At 37.4% G+C, this 27,532-nt stretch overlaps 1 protein-coding gene across 1 annotated transcript in view; it reads left to right on the top strand.

The window, feature by feature from the left end:
• Nucleotides 1–1,878: 1,878 nt before the first annotated feature.
• Nucleotides 1,879–27,532, top strand: part of COL6A6 (collagen type VI alpha 6 chain) — a 128,995-nt gene continuing 103,341 nt past the window's right edge. The window contains exon 1 of the mRNA XM_023505163.2: nt 1,879–2,228. The gene's annotated coding sequence lies outside the window, so the exon portion shown is untranslated. The remainder of the gene's footprint in view (nt 2,229–27,532) is intronic.

Genomic DNA, 27,532 nt, shown 5'->3' with positions numbered 1-27,532 from the left:
GCTAATAGACTTAAGATGTAAGATGTGAGACACATTTTTGGAAATAGCCATCGCGGGGATTTGTTTTGCTGAATTATGCATATTTGCTGCGAGGATTTTTACTTTTCTTTGTTCAATTAGAGCAGTGAAAGAGAAAATTAATGCTTCTAATAATTAATTTTAAAAATATAAAAACTTTATAGTCTTAGAGAGTCACATAGAGCTCTAAGAGGTTAAATGATTTTTCTATGGCATAATGGGTAGCATGTGTCAGAGATGGAACTTCAACTCAGATCTTTCTCACCTACTCTCTGTTCCCTGCCCATACTGCCCTTCTTCTACCCACATTAGCTTTTTACCTGGGAAACACTGGGATGTAGAACTGGCCAGGGAAACTACTCTAAAATCAATGGCAAGTAATTCCAGTGAGGTAATTTTCTAGCGTGTGGATAAAGTGCTGGTCATTTTATCTATCATCACCAAGATCTTTGGATGAGGATGCCAGAGCTCTAAATTATATTACTTAAGAATGTTGAACCAAATACAGGTTTGGAAATCTCTTGCTTATGGATTTTCCACTGAATGACTAACAATAGAAGCAACAGATTCAATATTCCAACTCTGAAATGGGAAACTCAGTTAGTTACACAGAAGCCAATGGCTGAAGCAAGTAAACAAGGTTCTGAGTTTGGTGCTGAGAGTCCATTTAAGTGCAAGAGATCAGAAAAAAAAAATTTTCCCAAGTATCTTTGCAGGACCTCAAACCTGGAAGCAATTGATTCCCTTCGGTAATAGTCTTTAGCAAAGGTTAAAGGAGTACATATCCATACCAAAAATGTTATCATTAGGACCACCTAGGATCTAGGATGAAAAGAGCCTTCAGAGTTTTCCTAGTTCAATCTCCTTACTTTAAAGAGGAGGAAACTGAGGTCCAGAGAAGCTAAGTCAAAAAGGAACTAAGTTTTAGAGATAGAATTTGAACTCGGGTGCTCTGATCCCAGAGCTAATGCCCTTTCTGTTGACCCAGACTGGCTCTGTTGTAGAAGGGAGAGATGAAAATAATAGATTCTCTTCCATAGAAGTCTATGGAGCAGATCTAAATGGCCAAATAGTGAGTTTCCCAGGGACTCACTATTCCCATACAGGCAGGATTAGGTGACTTCTGAGGATACCCCAATCTTTCAGACGTTCTGTGATGGTAACTTAGAGCTCATCTAGTCCAACCTTCTTATGTACAGATGGGGAAACTGAGGCCCATAGAAGCACAATGAGTTATGGAAGACCACACAGCCAGCAAAGAGCTGAGCAGGGGCTGTCCTCTTGACTGAGTCCCCGTCTGCTTCTAATAGCACGTCTGCTTGCACCTTCTCTGCTTCCCTCCAAATACTGGGTCTATCTCCTGAGGACTCCGAGCAGCACCGACCCCGGCAGGGTCTGTAATAGGTGGGAGCGGAGCCTCCTCTCATACCGTCCCATCCCCGACTTGCACCGCTTATGCCCAGAGTTGCATTCAGTGGAACAACGGGGGCCTGGGCCATCCCACACAACCGTCCTCCTCGAGGCGCCCATGGGACGCAAGGGGGACAGCTTTTCCGCCAAACTTTATGTGGGCCTGTAGCCTGCTAAATTCGGGAAAGGAGCGGCACCTGCCAATTAAAAACAATGCCAACCCAATTTAAAAAAAGAGAAAAGAATAGGAAAAATCGGGAAAGACAATCGCAAAAATTAAAAGTATGTGCACAGGATGGTGCGTCTCGGAGATCTCAGTTCCCTGGAAGCGCGGCCGGAGCCGCTGGGCGCCCGAGAGAGCTTGGGCCCGGTTCCCCGCCTCTGTGTGGAGGCTCCAGCTGCGGGGGCCGGGTGGGGTGATTACAGCCCTAGGGCTTCCACCGCCCCTGCACCTCTGGCTGCGCTCCACGCGCAGTTCTGGCTCCAGGGTGAGCCAGCAGCGGGGCGGGGCGGGAGAGGGCGCTTTATAGCGCGCGGGGTCGGGGGAGACCGGGGAGCGCAGCGCGCGGCACTTACAGGCTGGAGAGCCCGCAGTCCGCGCCCCCGGTCCCCCGCGCTCCCAGCCCTCGGGCCCCCGCGCTCCCGGCCCGGCCGGCAGAGCCAGGCTCGTGCCGCCGGCCCGCGCACCCAACATAGTCTTGCACGGCCCCGCATCCCGAGGGGGCGCAAGCAGTTCCCCCGCGCCCTGGAACCGGCTGGCGGGCAAAAGACAGCCCCGAGTGGGAGACTCCAAGAAAAAGGTAGCTGGGTGGGGCTAAGTCCGAAAGCCAGATCTGGGACAGAAGCGGAAAGGGGAAAGGGGGGAGCCTAAGTTACAGGTGGCAAGTGGCAAGTGGCAGGGAAGCCATTTCCCTCCTGGCCTCGGAATGCCAGCTGAGCATGACAGACCCGGGGAAGGAGGCGCGTCCTATGCTTGGGCAGAGCTACTTGGCAACTAAACTCATTAAGGTAACCTTAGCATCTTCGCTTTAGAGCAGGAAATGACTTCATTTGTTTGCCTGTGATTTATTTATTTACTTGGGGGCTGGACCTGTGATTTCATTGGCATAAGAACTCCCTCTGAGGGAATTCTCTCTACCAGGGCAGGTTGGCACCTGTTCTGTGTTAGAGTCCTAGAACACGGAAAAGTGAAGGACCTGACAGTAGGTGTAAGAAATGGGGATCCCTACCCTCTAACTAGTGGGCTATAATTTGTATATATTTTCTATTTTCCCCCAAGAGAATATAATCTCCTTAAAAGCAGGAGTGGGTTTTGTTTGCTTATATTTTTGTATCCCCAGCACCTTGTAAAATGTCCTACATCTAGTAGGTGTTTAATTAATGCTTATTGAATACAAAAGTTTGACCTAGATTTTCCCTGTGACTTCACCATCTCATCTCGTTTTATTTTCTTTTGTTTTTCTATCCCAGCAACTAGAGTAGGATGCCTAATTATGCTAATTGATTAAGAAGTGAGGTCAGTCCTATCAACCTTATATAGCAATGGGGCTGCTAAATAGTATCAGAGGATCCCCATATTATCCCTACATAGTAATATTATCTATATTCTCTTGAATTTGTACTTCGTTTGTTAAATATTTCCTAAATTATATTTTAATCTGGTTTGGGCAGCACTCTGGAGTGTTGCAGGCTTTGTGTATGTTTGACACCTTTCAGAACCTACCTTTCCCAGTAGCTTTCCGGCTTCCTTGACTTTGACCCCTCCCTGTTATCTCTTCTCCTGTACATCAACGATGCTGGATGCTTCCCCAATCTTGGGGCTTTGCTTTTCTCCCCCTCTACTCTTTGACATGCTAGCAGCAAGAGTTTCTTTTTGCTGAGCTGTTGGTTTCTGGATTCTTAAGATTAGGAGAGAGAGAAAATAGTTTCTTTCCTAGCTAGTGCTAAGTCTTGCTGGGGATATTGCTGCAACGGACTCTGGGAGTGTGACATCAAACTTAAGGTTAGATTTGTTCCAGATGAGAGGGAGGAGAGTTAAACCATGGTGACTCTGAGGACAGTCTGGTCATTCAGGTGTGTTTGGAAAAATAACTGTGTTTGCATTGGGAGAAACTTTGCTCCAAACTTTCATTTGAAAGACTGTTATAGAGGGAAAAGGTATTCAGGGTTCTTAACATAGGATCTGTGAACTTAACAGAAAAAGTTTTGGTTTTTGTTTTTTTTTTTTAACTATTTCAATATAATTGGTTTCCTTTATAGTCTTGTTTCTTGTCTTTTGTGTATTTAAAAGCTTTCTGAGAAGACTTCACCAGAGGGCCCATGGGTCCATAACACAAAAAGCTTAAATGCTGGGATAGCATTTGTCTGAAGATAATAAAAATAATAAAGATGCTTCTCTGTGGCAAGCAGGAAAGCAAAATGGATTTAAAAGAAAATTTAAGGATTTTTAGCTATCTTATGTTTGTGTTAGGTACTCGGTGGAGTCTTCTCAAGCATTCTTAGGAGAATATGTTGAAATATAAGATATCCCCAAAGTCTTCATGCAGTGTTCAGTTTGAATGGACTACTACTGTTACAGTAGCTTGCTTCCAGTTGCCCAGCCAATGTACTATTTGTACACTTTGATAACAATTTCATATGGGATATGAGCGATTTCAAGCAATTTTTCTTTTAGCAGGTGTATTTAATTAATGTTTGAATAGAAGTCTTGAGGTCTTAAATTAACGATTTAATTGTTGCTTATAAAGGGGAAATTTGGAATTTCCTTCCCTGACCCTTTTCTTTCCACAATAATTAGAACATGATAGAAGAATAGGAAAGACACTCCCTCGCATCCTTTTGACTCCGTGGTGAGTCTTGAAAATGACACCCCTTAAATCTCTGGCTGTGTTGCATGTAAAGGTGGAAACTCCCAGTAGATTTTTTTTTTTTAGAAATTTCTTTTGTAATGCTTCCTTTGAAGAGGAAGGGGCAGGTTGTTGCTAAAGTTGCAAATGCAAGTCAATCGTATAAGATCCTATTTCATTAAATAGAATAGAATCTCATTGATGGAGAATAATGGAGGACGAGGCTGACATAAATTGCTGAAATGTGTGAATATTTGGAATATTTAAAAAACAAATGGCGATCATGCTGTCGTAAGCAGGAATGGAATTTCTTCTCCTTGGTGACTAAGAGCCTCTGTTTCTTGGTATCTGGAGGGAGTTTCTGTTTGCATTTTAGTAGGCTGATGGGCCATGGAATAGACACCTGTAACTCAGGAGGTGAAAACTTCAGCTTTCATCATGTTCATGGATACTTATCAAAATAGGCTAAGATGCTGCTGCCCCTATTCCCACTCTGAAAGAATCAATCCCTTGATGCTCCAGTGGGTTATTTTAGATGGTTGGGCTGTGCAGTCACAGCTGGGGGCAAAGGGCTACCATTGGTAGAGTACAAGTGCCAAGGAATTGTGGTTTCAAGGTTCAAAGGGACCTTAGAGGCATCAAGGAATACTGTATAGTATACTACATAGAGCACTGAACCTGGAGTCAGGAAGGCCCGAGTTCTAATGAAGCCTCAGATACGAACTAACTGCCTGACTTTGGACAAGTCATTTCAGCTCTGCCTCAGTTTCCTCAGGTGTAAAATGGGAATAATAAAAGCACTTTCATCCCAGGGTTGTTGTGAAGATCAAATGAAATATTTTTAAAGTGATAGCACAGTGCCTGACATATAGTAGGTGCTTAATAAATGCTCATCACTTCCTCTTTCATCTAGTCCCAGGGTGCAATTTTATGGAATTTTTTTTTTATATAGGATAACACCTTACTGAAGCATTTTGACTCAGTGAATAGAGCACTGAGTTTAGCGTCGGATCTGATTTTTAAATATGGCCTCAAACACTGGATAGTTGTGTGACATTGGGCAAGTCATTTCACCTCTCTTTGTTTTAATCCATCAGAGAAGAAAATATCTTTGGAAATCTCATGGATATTATGGTCCACAGGATTGTGAAGACTCATTTATAACTGACACAATTAAACTAACAATACTGCATCCCTGAAAATTCTTATCACATTTCAACTAATAAGCAGAGCATCAGAGTAGATGGCATTAATAATAGTAGTAATAGTTAGCATTTTAGTAATACCTACTATGTGCCTGGCACCCTGTTTTAAAATATTATCTTATTTGATCCTCACAAAAAATCCCAGGAAGTATGTGCTATGATTATCATGCCTATTTTATTGTTGGGGGAAACTGAGGCAAACTGGTTAATTGAGAGAGAAATCTCCCATACTATATATAAACTAATAAAATATTGTAAAATAGGACCCTCAGAAAAGAAATATTTGGAATCAATACCATGTTTTATACTTGCTTTAAGGATACATGATTTCATGATTTGATCTTGAAGAAATTCTGTGGGAAAAAAGTTTCCTGTGTTACTGGTGTTGCCTCTCTTCATTTACCTTCCCTGTTTTTAGATGACAGACATGTAGTTAATTATTCTGAATGAAAGATAGCCCTTTCCCTTGTCAGGGCTAACTTTTCTCTCTTTCCCCTTGATCCTATCTTCTCATAACAGATTGCTTTCATGATTGATTTCTGTCTCTCTGATTGTCCCCCTTGTACTAACATATTCTCTGCTACTTAGGAATGCATCAAGATATAGTCTATACTTTTAAAAAATAATAATAATGATGAAAAGACTCTTAGGAGAACCTGCTCTGTCCTTGGTCCATCATCCTTTAGTTTTCTTCCCTTTTATAACCAAGATTCTAGAAAAGTTTACTATCTTTTTCACACTTTTGAACCCTTCCAAAATCTGGCTTTGATTTTTTTATATAATGACTCTCTTCTCTCCAAAGTCAACAGAAATCTCTAAATGACCAAGTGGTCCTATTTCTTCTCCAAGAGTTTGCTGCATTTTAAATTATTGACTGCCTTTTCCTCAGATTACTCTTTCCCCTCTGGGCTTTCATGACATGACTGTCTCTTTTAGCTCTTAACACTAAACTATGGATGCTATTACCTACATCTCCAGGGGGACATCCCGTAAGCTTCTTGATCTCAACATGTCAAAAACATAACTCCTTCATGTCATCCATTACCCCAATCCCTCCCCTCTTAGAGACATCTTCCTGGTTATTCAGATTCATAATCTTGATGTCATCCTTGACACCCTCCCCTGCTCCATGCAGCCACATGTTTGGCAAGTTTTATCCATTACAATATCTCTCACATCTGTCCCCTTCTCTGTATCTACATGACCCTGATCCTTGTTCAGGCCCTCATCTTTTGCCTTGGCTATTGTAATAACCTCTTAATTAGTTTTCTTCTCTCCCTTCCCCAACCCCCCTGCCAGTAACATTGGGGAGTGACATGGTCAGAACTTTGTTTTACCAACTTGATATATTTTAGTAACTCGATTTCCTTTGTGATGAAATATAACTAACTCCATTTGGCATTTAAGCCCCTATTCCACTTGACATCAACCAAATTTCTAGCCTTATTACAAATTGCTCCCTATTGCACATAATGTTCAGCACAGATTTCTTTATCTTGCTCCCAAAAAACTCTTTCCCACTTTTATTGCTGTCAAAGATATCATCTTTCCAATGTTTCACATATATAATTTCAGCAATTCAATTGATGCTTCACTTTCACTCACCCCATATATATGAAGATATGTATGTATATGTGAGAATATGTATAGTATATATGTTCATAGTGTGCAGCACATTGTGAATGTATTGCACACATGTGCATATATCTGTCCTGTATGTATATATGCATGTGTATGTATATTTTATGTAATGGGTAATTTTTTTGTGAGGCAGTCAGGGTTAAGTGACTAGGATCAGCCCCTTATTAAGGAACTTTTCTTTTCCCTTATCCAGCAGCTACCATCTGGGCCATCCTATTTCACTGCTGTTTTGTGGAAGGACTGCCTTGAAACTTTGACGTACAAAACAGACTAGAAATTCAGACTGAAGGAAAGTTGTTAGTGGGTTTTTACCCTTTTCACCTTTAAATATAAGCTGTTGTAATCTACCTTGATTTCCTATCAAGGGATCATATAATGTCAAGAGTCCAAGGCCAGATCTGAACTTGGAACCTCTAACTCCATAGCCAATCCTCTATTCACTGCACCATGTATATGAGGCCCTCTCTTCCCACCTCTTTTAATGTAGGGAAGGAACTTTTTATTTTGTCTTTGCATGCCTTATAAAAAGTAGATGCTTAATAAAGATAGACAAGGAAAGGCTCAAACTTAAAAAACAAAAACAAAAAAACACCAATGATAGAGAGAGGCAGCTAGGTGGCACAGTGAATAGAGCTTCAGCCCTGAAGTCAGGAGGACCTGAGTTCAAATGTGACCTTAGATACTTAACACTTCCTGGCTGTATGATAAATCACTTATTCCCAATTGCCTAAAGGGAAAAAACCCACCAAAGAACGTCTCTGTGGACCAGTGAAGTGCTCTGTCTACTAGGTGGGGCATCCATCCTCCAGGACAGATATACAGACATAGCAGACCCTGAAATATCTCTGGATTAATGGCAAAGCTTTCTTCCCCTTTTACCACCAAAATTCTAGATTAACAGCCACTGCTTATACTGGATAGGGAATTCAGGTAGACAACACAACAGTTTTAAAGCTGAAAAGAGTAAAAACTTACTGACATCTTTCCTTCAATTTGAATTTCTGATCTGTTTTATACAGTCAAGATTTCAAGGTAGTCTTTCCACAAGATAGTAGAGAAGTTGTAGAATGCCCTAGGTGGTAGCTATGGGATAAGGGGAAAAAGAAAAGTTCTTTAAGAAGGGGGATTCCATCAAGGTCCAAAGATATTGATCAAGCATTATTCTAGAGTTGGTTATAGGATGTAAGTACAGGGAGTCTGCAAACCCTAGCAAGCAAAATGAAATTGTTTAATGAGAAATTAAAAGCCATAAGAAACTGCCTCTTGATGCAGAAAGGGGAGAGGGGAGTTCACATTTGTTCCAGCAGATCCTTTTCATTGAATTTCTGCCTTATTTTACTCCACTGAAATGCCCTGGGTTTACTACTAAATACTAAAATACTAAAGATATTCTGGGTTCAAAAAAAAAAGTCCACTCAGTTAAAGAATAACTAAGGCTGATGTACACTTTTTAGAGAGAGATAGATATACCTAAGAAGGTTCTTTTCTAGACATCTGAAGTAGATCTCCACACTTCAGGGTAGGAGGTCATTCTGCTTAAGGATGAGTGTTTTGGCCAGATAACTACTCTTGAGGGACAGCTGCCTTTGATCCAAAATGAATTTTTTAAAATATACAGTAACACACCATCTTACTATGGCTAAAGGAAAAAAAAAACAAAATAGATGGTCTGTGAATGGACATTTTGAAAAGATAAGATCTTTTTAAAATCTCATTATTATAATAATATGTGTATAATGTTTGTATTAAAATAAAATTATTTATACACATCTATTCATACAAATATGTGTGTATATGTATGTGTGTATATGTGTATATATATATATATATGTATATGTATAAAATCAGTTGCCAAATCTTGCCATTTCTAATACTACATCTCTCAAATCCCATCTCTTCTCTCTATTCATAGTGGCCATCATCTTGGTTCAGGCTCATAACACCTCTTAGTCTTAGTTACAGCAGTGATTTCCTCACTGGTTTCATTGCCTCAAGCATCTTCCCACTCCAACTAATTTCTCCCATTACTGCCTGAAGTACAAATCTGACCCTCGGTAAATTCCGGTGGTTCCCTATTGCTTCTCAAATAAAAAATACACACCTTTGCTTAGCATGTAAAGCACTCTAAAACATGACTCCAATCTAACATTCTAGCCCCATGACCCTTCATACACTCTATGATTTGGTCAAACTAGTCTCCCCTCCCAGATCCCCATCTCTGTTATCTTGGCTGTTGAACAGAATATAAAGTATTCCCTCATCGCCTCGACGTCATCGAATCCTTCCCTTCCTTCAGAGCCTAACTCGTGCATCACCTACTACATGAAGTTTTTCTTGATGTTTCTAACTGCTAGTGTTCTCTCTCTCTCTCTCTCTCTCTCTCAAACTCCTTTTTACTACTTTATATTTAGTAATTTTAGGTTTTTCCTGTAAATACTTTATTCTACACCCCCCATTAGAAAGTAAGTTCCTTATGAATAGGAGTTTCATTCATTGTACCATTTTATTTCTACCACAGAACCTGGCATGGTAGGTGCCTATGTATACATACTTATTAATTTTAGTCCAAACTGCTATTCTTGTTCTTCCTCACACACTGTGCCTTGCATAGGCTACCCCTTTCCTGTTCTTCTCCAGGTGCCAAAGTCTTCCCTTCAAATTCTTGTATTTATTTTACATATATTCATTTACATGGGCACATGCCTTCTTCCCTATAAAGCTCCCTAGGAACTGTTTAGTTTTACTTAGTCTTTATATCCCAAGCACATGACTCATAATAAATATTTAATAAATACTTATAAATACTCATAATAAATATTTATTGATTGACTGAATCGTTAGTCATTACTTAGAGCCTGATAGCACCTGAAAGTGTTCACACTCCAAATCACCTCCGTGCTTCAACGAGTCATCATATAATCCTTGTATGTAATAGGTGCTCAATAAATGCTGCAATTGAATTGAAATAATATTACAATAATGTAGTTTGTTATTTTGTTCAGCAGATTACTTTGTTTCTTGGTGATATGAGGATCAACTCTAGCCAGCCCTTATCCAGATAACCTCAAGTCTCACTTAATAAAAAAGGGCTGGATGTTTTGATTTTTGTCTAAGTGCAGTGATTTATTATAACTAGTTATGATAGAATTATACTGTTAAGTATGTGGGGGTATCTTGAAGTTCCAAAACTACAAGACTGCCAGAAAATATAAAAGTTTGATAAAACTTGAAAGTCAGCATGTTGCATGGGAAAATGCCTTGGACTGGAAATCAGGAACTTTTGGGCAAGCGATTTGAAGTCTCTGGATCCCAGTTTCCCCATTTGTTTAAAAAAACATTTGAAGTTGAGTAGTATCTAGGATCAGAGGTCCTGATTTCAGTCTTAACTTTGCCACTTAGTGCATATGAGTTCTTGGACAAGGCAAACCTCCCTATACTTCAGTATCTTTATCTAAAATAAAGGGGTTGACACAGGTTATTTTAAATGTATTTTACAATTCTTGATCCTATAATCACAAACGTCCCTTCAGGCCCTAAAATTCCATAACTATTGCTCAAGGATCAATGAAAAGGAATTATTCAGCAAAAGCTTTTAACATCCTTCCCCCTTTCATTGCAAGCTTTTGGGTTTGTAAAGATCTTTTTTTTTTTTTTTTTTTTTTTTTTTTTTTAATCCAGTTATCATTGCTATATCCCTGAGAAATGGGTTTTCTTTTCAAATATTGGCATTTTATTCCTCATCTTTTTTGAATTTCACCATTGAACTTTGAATTTGCGATGGAAAAGTCTTTACAAAGAAAAGCTCATCTTGAAAGTATAGAAGATTAAAACCAGACCCGGTATTGCTATTCCTTTGTTAGAATTTTTGCCTGATGACAGCATTATGATCATGTGGGCATATTTCCATTTTTTTTAATGGTCTTTGAAGGCTGGAGCTCTTACTGGTATGTTTTACTTGTTCTTTATGATATTTTATGGGATAATTTGTCCACTCCAAATAAGGTAAGTTAAAAGGGAGAATTCTCTTTTTAAAAAAGTTAAGAAAAACATATTCAACTGCTAGACCCTTTACTCTTGCCCTTCGAAAAGCCCTCTTCACTTTGAAACTTCTGTATGTGACCCAAGATCTGTAGAGAGAAAAAGATGGGAGTAGGAAAGGAAGTTGAATATTTAGGTTATTTATTCAGGCTTTACATAGGCTGACAGAAATCCATTCTACCAATAATATTACTAGTCTTCTGGTAACTGATATATGCCAATAGGTCTTATTTAAATGGAAATTATTTCATGAATAAAGACAGGAAGTAGGACTTGTGATTTTTGTTGGTGTAAAAAAAAAAAAAATTCCAGTTGAGGAACTATCCTTTACTTGTAAAAGCTAACACCCTCTCTTCAATTGAGAGAGTTACCTCAGTATTGAGGAGTTATATGACATGCCTAAGATCACACTGTGAATAGAGCACTAAATCTTAGATCTTCCAGATCTCTACCCATTAGGCTAGTAGTAGCAAAGTTGGATAGAACTGGGGCCACTACACCATATATAAATTGCCTTGGGGGCAGCTGGTTGACTTAGAAAAGCACATATTAATATTACCTTTATTATATTCTTATTTATTTTCTTAAATAATTCACTATTACATTTTAATCTGGTTTGACCTGCTTCTGGCTTGACATTATAGTATTATCCACACTGCTTCTTTTCATTAATGTCTATTGGTGAATAAAACTTTGTATATCAGATAATAAAGAAGCAAAATCTTTGTGTTTATTCTGAAATGTTAACTTTCTTTTATCCAAGAGTTTAAAATACAGTAGGTATTAATGTATAATATATGTAGGTTCAGAATCTAACATTCCATTTACACCAGATTGTGTCACACAAGAAAAAAATTGTTCACAGAGCAATAAAAGAAAGAAGCAGAAGACCAATGAATAAAGCATACTGCTTATTAAAAAATGAAAAAAAAACAAAGAAAAGATAAGCAGAAATTTTAAAAATGATAAATAATATACCAAAAATAAGAACAAATAAAATAGAGAACCATTTATTTGGTTAGAGATCAAACTGAAAAATTAAAGAAAAAAAGAAATTTCACAATAAATTTAGAGTAGATTTTTAAAAATATCAGAAACTATAATATCTAATTATATGTCCCAAACCCTAAAAACTTAATTGAAATGGTGTGTGTGTGTGTGTGTGTGTGTGTGTGTGTGTGTGTGTGTGATAGCAAGATTAACAAATGAAGAAATGGAGAATATCGACAACTGGGTCTTAGAAAAAAAAAATCGAGCAAATGAATTACTTATTGGATGGATGAAATTCTGGTGTGGGGAGACTTACAGATAAAGTCTGTAAAACACTTTAAAAAGTTTTTGTAAAAATATGGAATGAAAATTTACCAAAGTACTTTTATGAGATAAATATGGTTCTGGTATCCAAACTAGGAAGAAATAAAACAGAGAAAATTAGATTAATATAAAATAATTATTTTAAAATTAAGCAAAACACTAGAAAAGAAGCTATCATAATGTGTCAGTAGTTATTATCTATGACCAGATTTTATTTATGTCTAGAATTCAATACTGATTTAACATTAGGAAAGCAATGTAATGTGGTAAGGATAAGGAATAGACCCATAGTTTCATTGACACAGGGAATTGCTATATTTTACCAAAAGCCTTAGTTCTATGACACACAAGTAGTAGCTTGTTTTTATTATATCAGGAAACAAAAAGGAACATGTATGTGGGAACTTCTTGTACTAAATAGAAAGATGCCTCCAATGCAGGCAGAGTCTTAGGTATTTGTGGGCTACAGCAAAAAAGGGGATCATAGGAGAAGGGGAAAGGATTAGTCTTCTCCCCAAGGGGAGGACAAAGGGTGGAAAAAGAAGGGGATCATCAGCCCCTCCTCCTTTTCCCTTGGGAAAGTTAAATAAGAATTCAAAACAATAAAGGAATAAGAGGGCACAAAAGAGATAGAACTATCCGCATCTACTCATAACATAATTTACTTAGAAAATCCCAAAGATTCAGTGAAAAACTTAATGAAAACAGTAAAGTAACAGAATATAAAATATGCCCACAGAAAGCCCTATTACTCATTCCTGCCACCGATTAGTATATAACTCAAAGAGATCAAAGATGGGGGGAAGGCTCCATATGTACCAAAATATTCATGGTAATATTTGTGGGGGGGGCAGCAAAAACAATCCTTAAATCAAAATGATTCCCCTTCATTTGGGGACTGAATATACTATGATATATGAATATAATAGAATATTATTGTACCATAAAAATGGTTAATATGAACTGTTACAGAGCAAATATGAAGATCAGAATAATTATTGTAATAATATAAATCAAAATGACATCAGAATTCAAATTCATGTAAAGATGATACATGATTGTATTTTATCATCAATATCTTGCAATGTTCTCTGCATTTGCTATCAGACATACAACAGTATCGTTATATGTTTGTTTCAAATTTGTTACAAGGGAAAAATTTGGGATTGGTGTGATTGAAAATTGACAAGCTTCAAAGGATATGAACAGACAATTCTCAGATAAAGAAACTGAAACTATTTCTAGTCATATGAAAAGATGTTCCAAGTCATTATTAATCAGAGAAATGCAAATTAAGACAACTCTAAGATACCACTACACACCTGTCAGATTGGCTAAGATGACAGGAAAAAATAATGATGAGTGTTGGAGGGGATGCGGGAAAACTGGGACATTGATGCATTGTTGGTGGAGTTGTGAAGGAATCCAACCATTCTGGAGAGCAATTTGGAACTATGCTCAAAAAGTTATCAAACTGTGCATACCCTTGGATCCAGCAGTGTTACTACTGGGATTATATCCCAAAGAGATTATAAAGAAGGGAAAGGGACCTGTATGTGCACGAATGTTTGTGGCAGCCCTTTTTGTAGTGGCTAGAAACTGGAAACTGAGTGGATGCCCATCAGTTGGAGAATGGCTGAATAAATTGTGGTATATGAATATTATGGAATATTACTGTTCTGTAAGAAATGACCAACAGGATGATTTCAGAAAGGCCTGGAGAGACTTACATGAACTGATGCTGAGTGAAATGAGCAGGACCAGGAGATCATTATATACTTCAACAACAATACTATATGATGGCCAGTTCTGCTGGACCTGGCCATCCTCAGCAAGGAGATCAACCAAATCATTTCCAATGGAGCAGTAATGAACTGAACCAGCTACACCCAGAGAAAGAACTCTGGGTGATGACTAAAAACCATTACATTGAATTCCCAATCCCTATATTTATGCCCACCTGCATTTTTATTTCCTTCACAAGCTAATTGTACAATATTTCAGAGCCTGATTCTTTTTGTACAGCAAAATAAGTTTGGTCATGTATTAAAAAAAAAATTTGACAAGCTTGTCAAATAAACAAAATGCATCAACAAAATGTAAAAGAAAAAGAATAAGGGGAAGAATTAAGGTAGTGATCTAAATAAAGCAAAAAAAAAAAAAAAAAAAGCAATCTATCTCCTTCCTATACATTTAAATCTGTTTTGGAACTAATTTATCCAGATAACTATAATTGCCTAATTCATCATAATGTTTAGGTCTCGACTAAGTACCCCTTGTTCACCAAGTTTACTTTTATTAGCCTATTATTTTCAAGAGCTAATGTATTTCATAATTCAAAAGAAAATTCTAAGAAATTAAATTTGGCATTATGAGCATATGAGGGAGGGAAGGAAAATTGCAGCATAATATGTTCATAGTTATGAATCTAATCTTAAACATACCGCCTTGGTCATGAGGGAATTGTTTAAAAGCACAAAGATAGTATAGAAAATAAACTGGAAAATGATTTAGGTATTAATGTATAATAGAAAATAAACTGGAATGTATCTTAAGTGCTGAACTGTGGACTTTCAAGATGGAAATTTTCTTCCAGAATTGTTCTGCAAAAGCTCGAATGCTGGCTTCAGAAATCGTAAACTAATCATTATTTGAACTCTTGAAAAACAACTTGATGAATGTTTGGCAAGAGAATGTGAATGAAAATATCCCTTGTTTGAGTCAAAATTCAACGGGACTTTGAAGTTCATAGCTATGGTGATTCTCGGTCATTTTAATCTTGTCTGATGCTTTATGATTCCATTTGGGGTTTTCTTGGCAAAGATACTGGGATGGCTTGCTATTTCCTTTTCAGCTCATTTTACAGTTGAGGAAACTGAGGCAATTCCAGGGTCACAGAGTTATGAAGTATCTGAGGCTGAATTTGAACTCAGGAAGATGAGTCTTCTGATGTTATATCCATTGTACCACCTAGTTGACCAGCTATGGTAATACATAGGCATTATTTGTTGATGGGGATGGGGAGGTGATGTTGAAACACTTCTGCCCCATCTTTTCCCCCAAGAGGTTCAAATTTCTGTTCCTAGTGCCCAGTAGTTGCCCACAGGGAGAAGAAACCCTGAATCTGCTGCTTGCTTTTTTTTTATTGGGAAGTCCCTAAGCCTGATCGATATTAAATGAGAGTCCCCAGACATCCTTCTTTTATGTCCACAATAAACTAGCTCTTCAGTCTTCTCTACTTCCTCTCCAGCAATCTTATCAGGAGGTGAGAAATGGAGAGAAATATACTTGCCTTACTCTATTTTAAGCTCCCATCTTCTCCTATTAACAAATAAACTCCTTGAGCACAGAGATCATCTTGTTTACTTGTGTTTATATCCTCGATGCTTAGAACAGAGCCTGGCACATAATAGGTGCTTAGTAAATGTTCCACCCATCCTAGAAACCTAAATTAGAATGTCACCTAGATAATATTGGACAAGTCGGCGATCCTATCCGAGTCTCCCTTTTCCCTTCTGAATGCATCACGTGTATAATGCTTCCAAGTGGTGGCTGACCTCATTAGCTTTCTCTCAGTAAGCTGGCTCCCTCACAGTAGCCGGACTGTGAGGTTTCCGGTAAGGGGGTACCACAACTGCACAGTAATGCTCACTCTTGGGGATATTGCCGATGGATGGATGTTGGGATAAAGGGTGCATCCTGCTAGTCCCCGCTGTAGCTCCCGAGCTCACACTGGTGTGCTTCCCACATACAAAAGTACAGTGATGCTATTCGTTCTAAAACATGATATATTTACTAAACAAAAAGGCAGAGACAAGAAGGATTATTCAAGAGAAAGGAAAAAGCAGGAATAATCAAAATATAGATATCCATGCGGGAATCTAGCTCACGCTCCCCCATCATTGTACACAAATGCCTATGGGGGGAGAGTGGGCACATGAAGAAACCCAATAGTGAGGCACACGAGATAGGGAAATGCTTGGGGTACCTCGGGACTGCAGGGCTAGATATTGATCTTTTAAGGGAATGGTCTGTACCATAGGTCTCCTGCCATCTTTATGAGTCTCTCCTCTCTTGAATGAGGTATTTCTCTACTACTCTTGGTCTGCTGAAGCAGTGTTAAGCTCTCTTAATAAAACCCACAGCATCACATCCTTTCAATGAATCAGCAGTTTCCTTAAATGTAAAATTTGTCAAAATAACCAGGTCTCTTCTCTGAGGGCTCTCGGGATTATCCTCTCCTCAAACTGGAGGAGGGAGTAAAGGGCAAGGTAGGAGAGGCCCTGGGGAGTTTGCCTTCTTTGAAGCTGTAGATAGGACAAGGCAATGCAGCCTCCCTCTTCCACCTGTCCCTACTTTCTTTCTCCTCTTTTTCTTTCTATTGCAGACTCAATCATTGTTCCAAACTGCTGGAGCCTAATCTTTCTCTCCTCTCAAGAGAGTTGCTTCATTGCTCTCCAGGATTTAGATCTCACAGCCTAGGAAAATTGGCTGTGATAGACCTAGAAACTCCAATTATACAACCCAGCATCAAATATATATCAAAGCAAATGATATGCTTTGGTTGGTTAATTCAATGTGCCAGGAAATAAGCTTAGTGCCAAGTTTGGCAGATACACGGTGACGAGGCATTCAACATGCACAATACAAAGCATCACTAGAAAAGCTGCTTCAGTAGCTATAAGTTCAAATTACCTAGAGAATACACTGAATTATAGAGGATACAGCAAAATTATATTACCATAAATCGAGCAAACTAACTATGGTAAACTAACAAATACGGTTATGCTGCAGATCTAATATCAATACAAAGTAAATAAACAACAAAACTAGAATGAAGCAGAAACATGTAGAAATGTTTCTAAATATGTAGAAATTCATAACTTTCCCTTAAAGAATCTTGTTGGGGAGAAGACTCTCTCTGGAGGTAGTTTCATTCCATGTTTGGATAGTTGTAGCTGGTTAAAAACCTTATTCCTATACTCAAAATTTTTTAAATTTCTGTGTACTGGAAATGGATTTCAAATCCTGACAGTCAATGAGCTACCATTATAACTGGGACCTGAAGATGGCAGCCATTTATTTACTGTTCAGGTCATCCTTTGATTTTTCTGCTAAGATACCTGTGATCTTTCTTCACTTGTTGGGTCTTTCTTGAGTGCACATCGCTACTCTTGTTTAGTTTAGTAAAGATGTTTATTATCAACAACCCAGACACTAGGGAGATCAATGGGAATGGTTTGACTTATTTGCTGTTGTGATTTTACCTTGGATCTTTCGATGTGAGCAGCTGTTGGATATAATCTTTGTGTGAGGGGGTTAACCATTCGAAACTGTTCTCCCCCAGAACATAAGAAAGATCACTGGAGATAAGCAAGTGCTGATTAAATTGAGAAAGAAAATAGGATGTAATTATGAATTTTTTCTGTTCCGTTGGATCTGAGTAACATCATGAAATGCAACTTTTCTCAAACAATGATTACATACTTGGATCTCTGCCTTTTTAATTAAATTCCTGATACATATAGATATTTCATCTGATGAACAGCTGCTGAAATTGGATCTGCATTCTGCTAAATTTTACTGAAAACTTCCAACTTTCCTGTTTGACTGACAATTGGCACTTATCCCTAAAATACAAAAAAAGATGATATCAAATAATAAAATAATTGTTTATCTTTTGAATCTTTGCTGGTTTTATCTGGTTTTTACCTTTCTTGTGCTCATTAAAATAATTATCCCATCTTGTTCAAGAGGCCCTTGGTGCCTCTGTTCATGTCACTGCCCTGCCTGAAGTAGACATATATACTTTGAATTTCTGTATTTCTTTTATTTCTAATTTTAAAAGAATTTAATATGCATGATGTCATTTGAGCTCATCTATTACGAAAACTCTATATAGTTGAGGAAGTTATCTCAATTTTACAGATGAGAAAAGTGAGGCAAATGGAGTGAAGTGCTTTGCCCAGCAGCACAAAGCTAGGAAGTGTCTGAGGCTGGATCTGAACTCACAAAAATGAGTTGTCCTGATTTCAGTCCCAGTACTCTAGGCATTGTGGTGCCACCTAGCTGCCTTACTGTTTAGCTACCTATCTTAGTTGGGGCTGGTAAACCAGTCTACCCATTTGTCCAATTAGACTTAAATTTGCATGCCAGGGAGATTATCAAGTCAGGGATCTTCCAGAAGTCAGAAGGACAGCACCAGAGTCATTAGCGTTAATTCAGAGCTGATGGATCATTTGAGACAGAGGATTGCATCAAATGGTAGCTCATTAAAATCTTTAATAGTATTTTTACTTTATTTTTGAGGGTTTTTTTTTGGGGGGGGTAAGGTCTATATTTTCTTCCACAACATGACGTTTTGGAAATATTTTTCATCACTTCATATGTGCTTTCTTAATGGGGATTGTGAGTAGGGATAAGAGAGAGAATCGGGAACTCAAAGTTTTAAAAACAAATATAAAAATTGTTTTTAAATGCAACTGGGGAAAAATAAAAATATATTTTAAAAATCTTTAATAGTAATTAAGTTCAACAGCCTTCAGTAAGTAATTACCATATGCTAGATACTATGCTAGGTGCTAGAGAAGAATAAATGAAAATGACAAAAATGACTTCCTTCACACAGTTTACACTCAAGTCTCCATCAAGCTACACTGTTCCTAATCCATTAATTTCATTTGTTGTTCAATTGTTTCCAGCATCTCTGATCTTTTGTGACCTCCTTTGGGCTTTCTTTGTAAAGATCCTGGAGTGGTGTATCATTTCTTTCTTCAGCTCATTTTATAGATGAGGAAACTGAAGTAAATAGGGTGAATAACTTGCCCAGGATCACACAGCTAATAAGTGTTTAAGGCTGGATTTGAACTCAAGTCTTCCTAACTCCACGCCTGACACTCTATCTACTTTGTACCATCTAGCTGCCCGTTAATTTCATGCTTTCTATGTATTAGGGGTTCGTTCTAACCTAGGATGGATGTAACAACATGAATGCATTAGAAGGAATAGTGTACCCTTGGGTTATGAGTCTGGTAATATAAAAGTCATAAATTTGTATTGTATATTGTGTTCTGCTAGAGTCCAGAGCTGAGCACATCACCAGCTTCCCATATTGGATTGTTCAGACATTTAGCCTCTTTCTAGACTTCATCTACCTTGTCTCTTTTCTTCCTGTTCTAGAATAGAGCCAATGCTCCCTGCCCCGTGGCAGGGCACTAATAGATTGCAGCAATAACAGGAGTTCGATTCCCTGACAGGAAGCTGGGGCAGCTGGGTGGCATGGTGAAAGCAGGGAATGGAACACCCAGGTCACACCTGGAGTCATGAAAATTCAAATCTGGCCTCAGACACTTCCTAGCTTTTTGGCACTAGGAAAATCACTTCACCTTGTTTGCCTCAGTTTCCTCTTCTATAAAATGAGCTGGAGAAGGAAATTGTAAACTGCTCCAAGAAAATGCCATATGGGGTCACAAAGAATCAGACTGAACAAAAAAACTCTTCAAGACTGTGTTTTGCTTTTCTTTGTATTTCCAGAGCTCGGCTGCAGGGTACATAGCACAAAGTGGGTCTTTAATAAATGTTTACTGAATGACTCAGTATAGATATTATTCTAAGTCAGCACTAGTGTAAAAAGCCAAGAACTAAATAATCCGGAAAACTGCAAACAATAAAAGCTGAAATAAGATTAGATCTGACAAGGGGGAAATCACCATCCAAGCATGTGTGTACAAATAAGCATTGTAAGAGGAGTCTTCTGGGTTACAGGTTCCAGTGAAAGCGTGATTGAAAGTTGATCCTTAAAATAAAGACAATTCCAAAGGACTCATGATGAAGCATAATATCTGCTTCCAGAGAAAGAACTAATAGTCTGTATATAGACTGAAGCATGTTCATTTCCCTGCCTTCCTTCCTCTCTTCCTCTCTTTCCTGCCTTCCTTCCTCTCCTCCTCTTTTTCCTGCCTTCCTTCCTCTCCTCCTCTCTTTCCTGCCTTCCTTCCTCTCCTCCTCTCTTTCCTCCCCCTTCTTTCTTTTTCTTTTTTGATTGTTTGAGTCTTCTTTTACAGAATTACTAATGTAAAAATATTTTACAAGATTACACATGTATATCCTATATTAGATTGCTTACTGTCTATGGGAAGCATACTTCAAAATATGTCTTTAAAAACCTTTTGAAAAACGTTTTCAAAATGTTAAAAATTATTTTGACATGTAATTGGGGGAAAATAAAATATTTCTTTTTTAAAAAAAAATTAGCTGATCCTTAGAATGCTATACTGATAGGGAAACTAGATCTTTTTCTTTGAAAGACAAACAAAATTAAAAATATAAGCTATAAGAAGACTGCCAAATGGGATACTTGTGTTTGAAAAAGAATATGCCCAAGATGGTAATTAAAAAGCATTGAATATGTTTCCAAGTCTGTTTCCTGAGCTGTTAAAAAGAGGGTTCACACTCTTGGTATCCAAATGTTTCTTTATGTAGAGTTAGGAATGGACCACACACTATTTTGTTCCCTACAGATTTATCTTTAGGGTTTCCAATTCAAATATCACCTGACAGATACAAAAATATTATTGAAAAAGGGGAGAATCCAATTTAACTCTCCAAAGGTGAGGAGATGCTGTTGCGGAATAGAATATAGAAATAAAAGATGAGTTAGCCATAAGATCATAGAGTTAAAGCTGAGAGGGACCTCTCCTCATCAAGCAATTTTGTGGATAGGGAAACTGAGGCCCAGAGAGTCTAAATCACTTTCCACAGGCTAAATCACTTTCCACACTAAGTAATAAAGCCAGTATTAAAGCTTGGATCCTCTGACTCCAAAGTTGTATATTTTCATTGTACTGTCTCTGCCCTAAAAATCCTCACCAATATGAAGGCATCATCTCCAAGGCTAAGAGCCTTTTGTGATCACATATGCCATCTGAGATGAAAACTCTCTATCACTATCCATTTATGTCAGCATGTCTGAGAACTCCCAAAATGTGATTTTTGTCCAGTCAATCCTATTCCCACATCAATCTCTTTGTAAACAATCTGTGTGTGTATACACATAGAAAGACTGAGCAAGCATTAAGCACTTATTGCATGCCAGGCTCTGTGTTAAGCAAATAAAAGCAAGACAGTCCCTGCCCTCAAAGAGCTTACATCCTAATAAAAGGAGATATAGAGAAGAGCTGAGAGCAGAGGAAAGGGTGGGTTCTTGAGTAAAACATGGTTAAGAGATGAAGTAAAGAAGTGAGATACAAGTGTGGATCTGGACTATATCAGACAAAAGTTTTTAGAACCCAAGATGATTCCAGGAGAATAGTCCATAAGGGGGGCCTGATATAGCTACTTAGGATGCGATAGATCTTTCTTAGCCTGGTATTCCTTGGAGAAAGAAATGGCAAATCATTGCATTACCTTTGCCAAGAAAATCCCAAATCGGGTCATGAAGGGTCAGATATAACTGAAAAAAAGACTGAACAAAAATCCTTTGGGGCAATTAATGGTGTTAAATGGGGATCATAATGCTTCAGATGTATATAGCCATCTAACTCCATTCATGTTATCTCATTTGATCCTCACAGTAATTCTAACCTTTGCTGCCTCAGTTTCTTCATCTGTAAAATTGTGATAATTATAGCATCTACCTCCCAGGATAGTTGTGTGGAAGAAAATCAGATGTCTTTAAAGAATTTTGGAAACCTTAAAGTACTGTAGTGCTATCATCATCATCGTTTTTCTATTTTACATTTATGAAAACTGGGGGGTCAAAAAGATGAAAAATACTTGTTCAAAGTCCCTAATTGACAGAGCTGGAACTCACACCTTTTTCACCACACCCAATTACCACCAAAGCAGTGTTGTTGAGGCTTCTTTAAAGAATGTTTTATTTGTGTCTTTCCATAGAAAGAATTTCCCACCTATCCGCCCACTGACTCCTTCCTAGAGACAAAGAAAACAATTGAACTCAAAACATATGATAACAAATCTTTATCTAATGGTATTCTGTAGTGATCACAGGAATTGAGAGGTTTTTTAATATAGTATTTTCCCCAAATATATGTGAAAATAATTTTTATCATTTGTAATGGTTTTTTCTTGAGTTTTGAGTTGTAAATTCTGTTCCTCCCTCCCTTTCCTCCCACATCCCTGGGACAGTAGACAATCTGATAAAGATCGTTCATGTACAATCATGTAAAACATAAGAATTGAAGTTTTAAATTAAAAGTGTCATTAATTCTTGAGAGTATGACAGCTCCTATTTTTATAACTGTAATATTTCCAAATGTTTTCCTCACACTGTCTCTGGAACACAGAATAGGTAGAATTTGCAGCATTTGACCGACGTCCAGAGGTGCCCACCCAGGGGCACCACCCCATAAGGGTGGGAGATGGAAAGTGAGCCCAGTCTCTCTCATCTTTCCTCCCCTCTGCTACTTCTAGCTCGATGTGGTCTGTGTGTGAATTAATTGTCCTAAATCCCCTGAAAGCTCTCTTGCATCCTGTTTGTGCTCTTGATAACCTTTCAAGGCAGAGATTTGGCACAAGGAGCTTGTCAAGGAAGAAACCTTCTCAGTCCCACTGTGGCTTGCTAGCCTCAAATGATCGGTTGTACAAGTTCAAAAAATTCTGGGTAAGAGGCCAACTGCTTGGAGCTGGGGCCAGTTTTGCAGCTGTGTGTGTGTGTGTGTGTGTGTGTGTGTGTGTGTTTTAAATAGAAACAGGCAGCCTTCTAGGCAGACAGTTTACAGTGATTCAAATAAAAAACTATTTTATAGTCATTCACATCAAAAAAAGATTTATTGGCCTTGACTTGCCCAACTTAGAGTGAATGGAGAACTGCAAATTACAAAGTGTAAAGAACCCTACCTTCGAAAGCATGCTCCTAAAACGAGCAGCAATTAGCACCACTGTTACTCTATTAAGATTAATTGTTACATGGACTTTTTCATTTGACTATGTGCAATGCATGTTTCATTGAGATTCCCTTCATGTTCTCAAATTATCAGATTCCTTTTTTTTTTTTTTTTTTTAATTTTCTTGAGTGTTGATCTTTTGATTGTAAAAACATTTTATAAGTTCCTACTGTGTGCAAGGTGTTGCATTCCTGGAAGATCAGCCATATCTATGCTTTTGTGGTTGTGGTGCTCTAATGGGCTTGTGATTTCCTTGATATGGGGATTCCCTTCAACTAAAAGATGGCAGCCCATCCTTACCTCCCCGTTATGTTAGGTCCTTATCTGTGGCTTCTCACAAATCGCCCTCCACTCAATGATCTGGGGACCTTGCTTGTACACTCCCGATGACGCAAGACTAATGGACATGTGAGCCTTCCATCATTCATCCCTCATTCTTATCTCTCTGTGAACTTCCCAGAGTCTTTTTTCTCATGTATTTCTTTAATCGCATCCTAGTCCTGTTCCTTTGTTCTATGTGTGTTACAGTCTGTTCACATCAACCATTGGCCCCAATGGCCCCTTTGGGTAATCCTTCATTTTAATTTTTTCAGAAACCAAAATATTCTATGAGTTACAGTCATCTAATATCACTAGAAGAATACTAGTATTACAAGATGAGTCTCTGCTTAGGAGAAGTTTAAGTCACTAAAGTTCAAATATGGGTTTAGACACTTACTAGCAGTGTAATCCTGGACAAGGCATATTACCACTTTCTGCCTCAGTTTCCTCACTTGTAAAATGGGCACAATACTATTATTAACTCCTCAGAGTTGTTGTGAAGATTAAATGATTTAAAACTAAGTTAATGAAATTTGACAGATTTGTCAAAGTGACAGATACTAAGGAAGGGAAAGGAACAAATATTTATTAACCATTTACTGTGTGCCAGGCACTGTGCTAAATGCTTTTAAAAAAAAAATTTGATCTGATCCTCACAACAACCATAAGGACAAAGTGTTATTATGATCCCCATTTGACAAGTAAAGAAACTAAAGTAGAAAAAAAGTTGGGGCAACTAGATGGCCCAGTGAATCGAGCATCGGCACTGAAATCAATAGGATCTGAGTTCAAAACTAGCCTCAGATATTTAATGCTTTCTAGGAGGATTCATAGAGGTAGTGTGTATCTGAGGCAGGATTTGAACTCCTGTACCCCACTAGGAGAGTGGAAGATTCAACCTCAGCTTGTCTGGCTCTGTTTCTAGCCCTCTTCTGGTTGTGTACAGATTCTTTATTTAGAATTTGCTTCTTGTGGATTTCTACCTTCATAATTGCATTCATTTAGGACTGCAAGAGACCTTAATGATCACTTAATATAACCCTCTCACTTTACAGTAAACTGAGATACAGAGATTAAAGGAGTTTCCTGTTTTCATATAGCTAGGAAGAATCTGAGGAGGCATTTGAAATCTGTTCTTCTTGCCTTTTCACCCAGAGTCCCAGACACTTTGCTACTGTTACTGCTTCTAGATTGTACCTATTCTCAGTGGCATTTGGCTTAGTGTATATGCTAAAAGTGGATTTTTCTTTTCCCATTTCACTATAAAATCCTTCAAAAAGATGATTGGAAAAACAAAGATAATTTTATTGAATTAAATTTTATAATAAAAATTGATTAATTTTATTTATTAAATTTTAAATCAATTTAATCAATATTTATCATCAATTTAATCAAATCAATTAATTAAATTGATTATAATCATCAATTTAAATTATTGCAATAATTTAAGACCTATCTTCCCCCTATAGATTTTTGTTTGCTTTTTGTGATAATCTGTTCTTCCTCATAGTAATCTTTGTTGAATTGGCACGTGAATGTTCATTTAAATTTTTATAATTAAAATACTTATTTTAGGACAAATCAGTAATCATTGTAATCATTAGACACATTTTATGGAGATTAAAAAACCTGGATAGTGGATCATTGAGCTCAGTTCTACATTTTTCCATATCAATAATTAACAGGTGGCTCCTGTAAAGGGTGCTAGCAAACTCTCCTGCTCCAAGAAGTATGTTCTACACTTGCTTAGAATTAGCAAGAACTTATTTAAGCTATCAAAAAGCATATCAACCACTTGAAGTTGATCAGAACCGGTCTGAACAGGTTGAAACTAGTCAGAACTTTGAGATGGACTAAATTGGTCAATACCTATTGGAACTGACCAGAACCAACTCAAGTATTATAAATCTGTTGGAACTGGTTATGCATCAAATGAAACCAGTGAACCAGTCTCAGCTAACTAGAACTGATCAGAATTGTTGGTTTGAACCAGTTAGAAACAACCTATTTTAGAATGTGTTTTTTCCCCTGAAACATTGTTTTTGTTCCATATTTATTATAATATTTAGTGTGCCTTTACAGGTTTCCTATGTTTACCCCTCAGAAGATTCTTTCTTCATAGACATTGTTGGCAACCTGAGGAATAGAGCCATGTAAAATGATGGTGCACAATCTGAGTTTCTTATAGGCATGCATTGCTAAAAGCACAGGTTTGCCCATAATTCTTTATCATTTGTGCTAGTGTATAAAAACAGACTTTTGCAATTAGCCCTTCTGTGTTGCAGCTTTCCCCATTGTAATTTCAATATATCGCAGGTTGGCATAAGAAATTAAATGGGAATTTAGGGGAGTTCTGCAGAAGCTACATATGATTCACAAAAGACAACAGATAATACAGAAAAAGTTTAGAAACTCAAAAATCATAAAAGATATATAAAGTATAGTACAATATCAACATATTTTATCTTTTAACACTGTAATAATTCAGATGTTTTCTCCACTATGAAGGCCAAAAAATTTTAAATAGATTTTCCAGATGGTGAAGATCTGACCTTTGCAATATGGAAGGGATAACTGTAATTAAAATAAACAATAGTGGTTTATCCCAAATTACTGTTAAAATAATTTAGAACAAGCTTTAAAGAAATATAATTATTTACCCCGGTGTTAGTTATGTGCCTGACACATGGGAGCCCTTAATAAATGTTGATTGTTTCCTTCCCCGCTAAACTTTTAGCTATTATAAACTCTAATATGAATTCTATATTACTATAAGTATTATGAACTCGGAGACCAACTTAACACAAATCTCATCTTTAAACTTGTCTTAGGAAAAACTTCCAGGACATAAATAGGGGTTTTCCTCTCATCCTTGAGAGCTAGGAAATAAATTGAAAGTGAAATCATTACATTTTGCTTTTTGGTTTTAAAAAAAACCTTCCTTTAATCTTACTTTCTAGTTGACTGCTATTTAGCTCATGCTTCTAACTTCTGAGAGGTGATGGCCTTTGACCCTATTGTTTCCTTGACCAAGGCCTCTCCCCTTCACAAAAGCAGAAAGAGGAAAATAAATACTTTATGGCTTGCCCCAGTTCATAAGAAATATGATCAACGAGAAGTTGGGCTGATTTTTCTTCCTTTCCTTAGCCATCTCATACTGCCTTTTAAAATCCAGTGCTAAGTGGATGGAAAAGGGTTGATTTGAATCAAATATTAGTGATCATCCACAAATCTCTATTAAAAATATTTGATTTCTCTCCTTGTATTCCTGCTTCTGAAATTTTTTTCTTAAAAAGCTTATGCCTTAGCATTTTCACTCTTTTTGTTATAATTTGCTTGCTTTTTTGTTTTTTCTCAGTTTTTTTTCTTTCTAGATCTGATTTTTTTCTTGTGCAGCAAGATAACTGTATACATATATGTATACATATATTGTATTTAACATATACTTTAACAAATTTAACATGTATGGGACTACTGCCATCTAGGAGAGGGAGTAGGGGAAAGGAGGGGAAAAGCTGGAACAGAAGGTTTTGCAAGGGTCAGTATTGAAAAATTACCCATGCATATGTCTTGTAAATAAAAAGCTATAATAAAATAATTTTTAAAAAAAGCTTATGCTTTTTCCCTTTATAAACATATACTTTTTTAGAATTTAATATATTTTATTTTCCCCCAATTACATCTTTACACAATTTTTAACTTTTTCTTTAATTTTGAGTTTCAAATTCTACCCTCCCTCCCTCCTTCCTCCCTGAGATGGGAAGCAATCAGATGTAGGTTATACATATGCAAACATGTAAAACATTTCCATATTGGTATGAACATATTCTTTAAG

This window comes from Sarcophilus harrisii, chromosome 5, assembly GCF_902635505.1.
Source record: "Sarcophilus harrisii chromosome 5, mSarHar1.11, whole genome shotgun sequence".
Classification (NCBI taxonomy): domain Eukaryota; kingdom Metazoa; phylum Chordata; class Mammalia; order Dasyuromorphia; family Dasyuridae; genus Sarcophilus; species Sarcophilus harrisii.
This window is presented reverse-complemented; position numbering and strand designations above follow the sequence as displayed.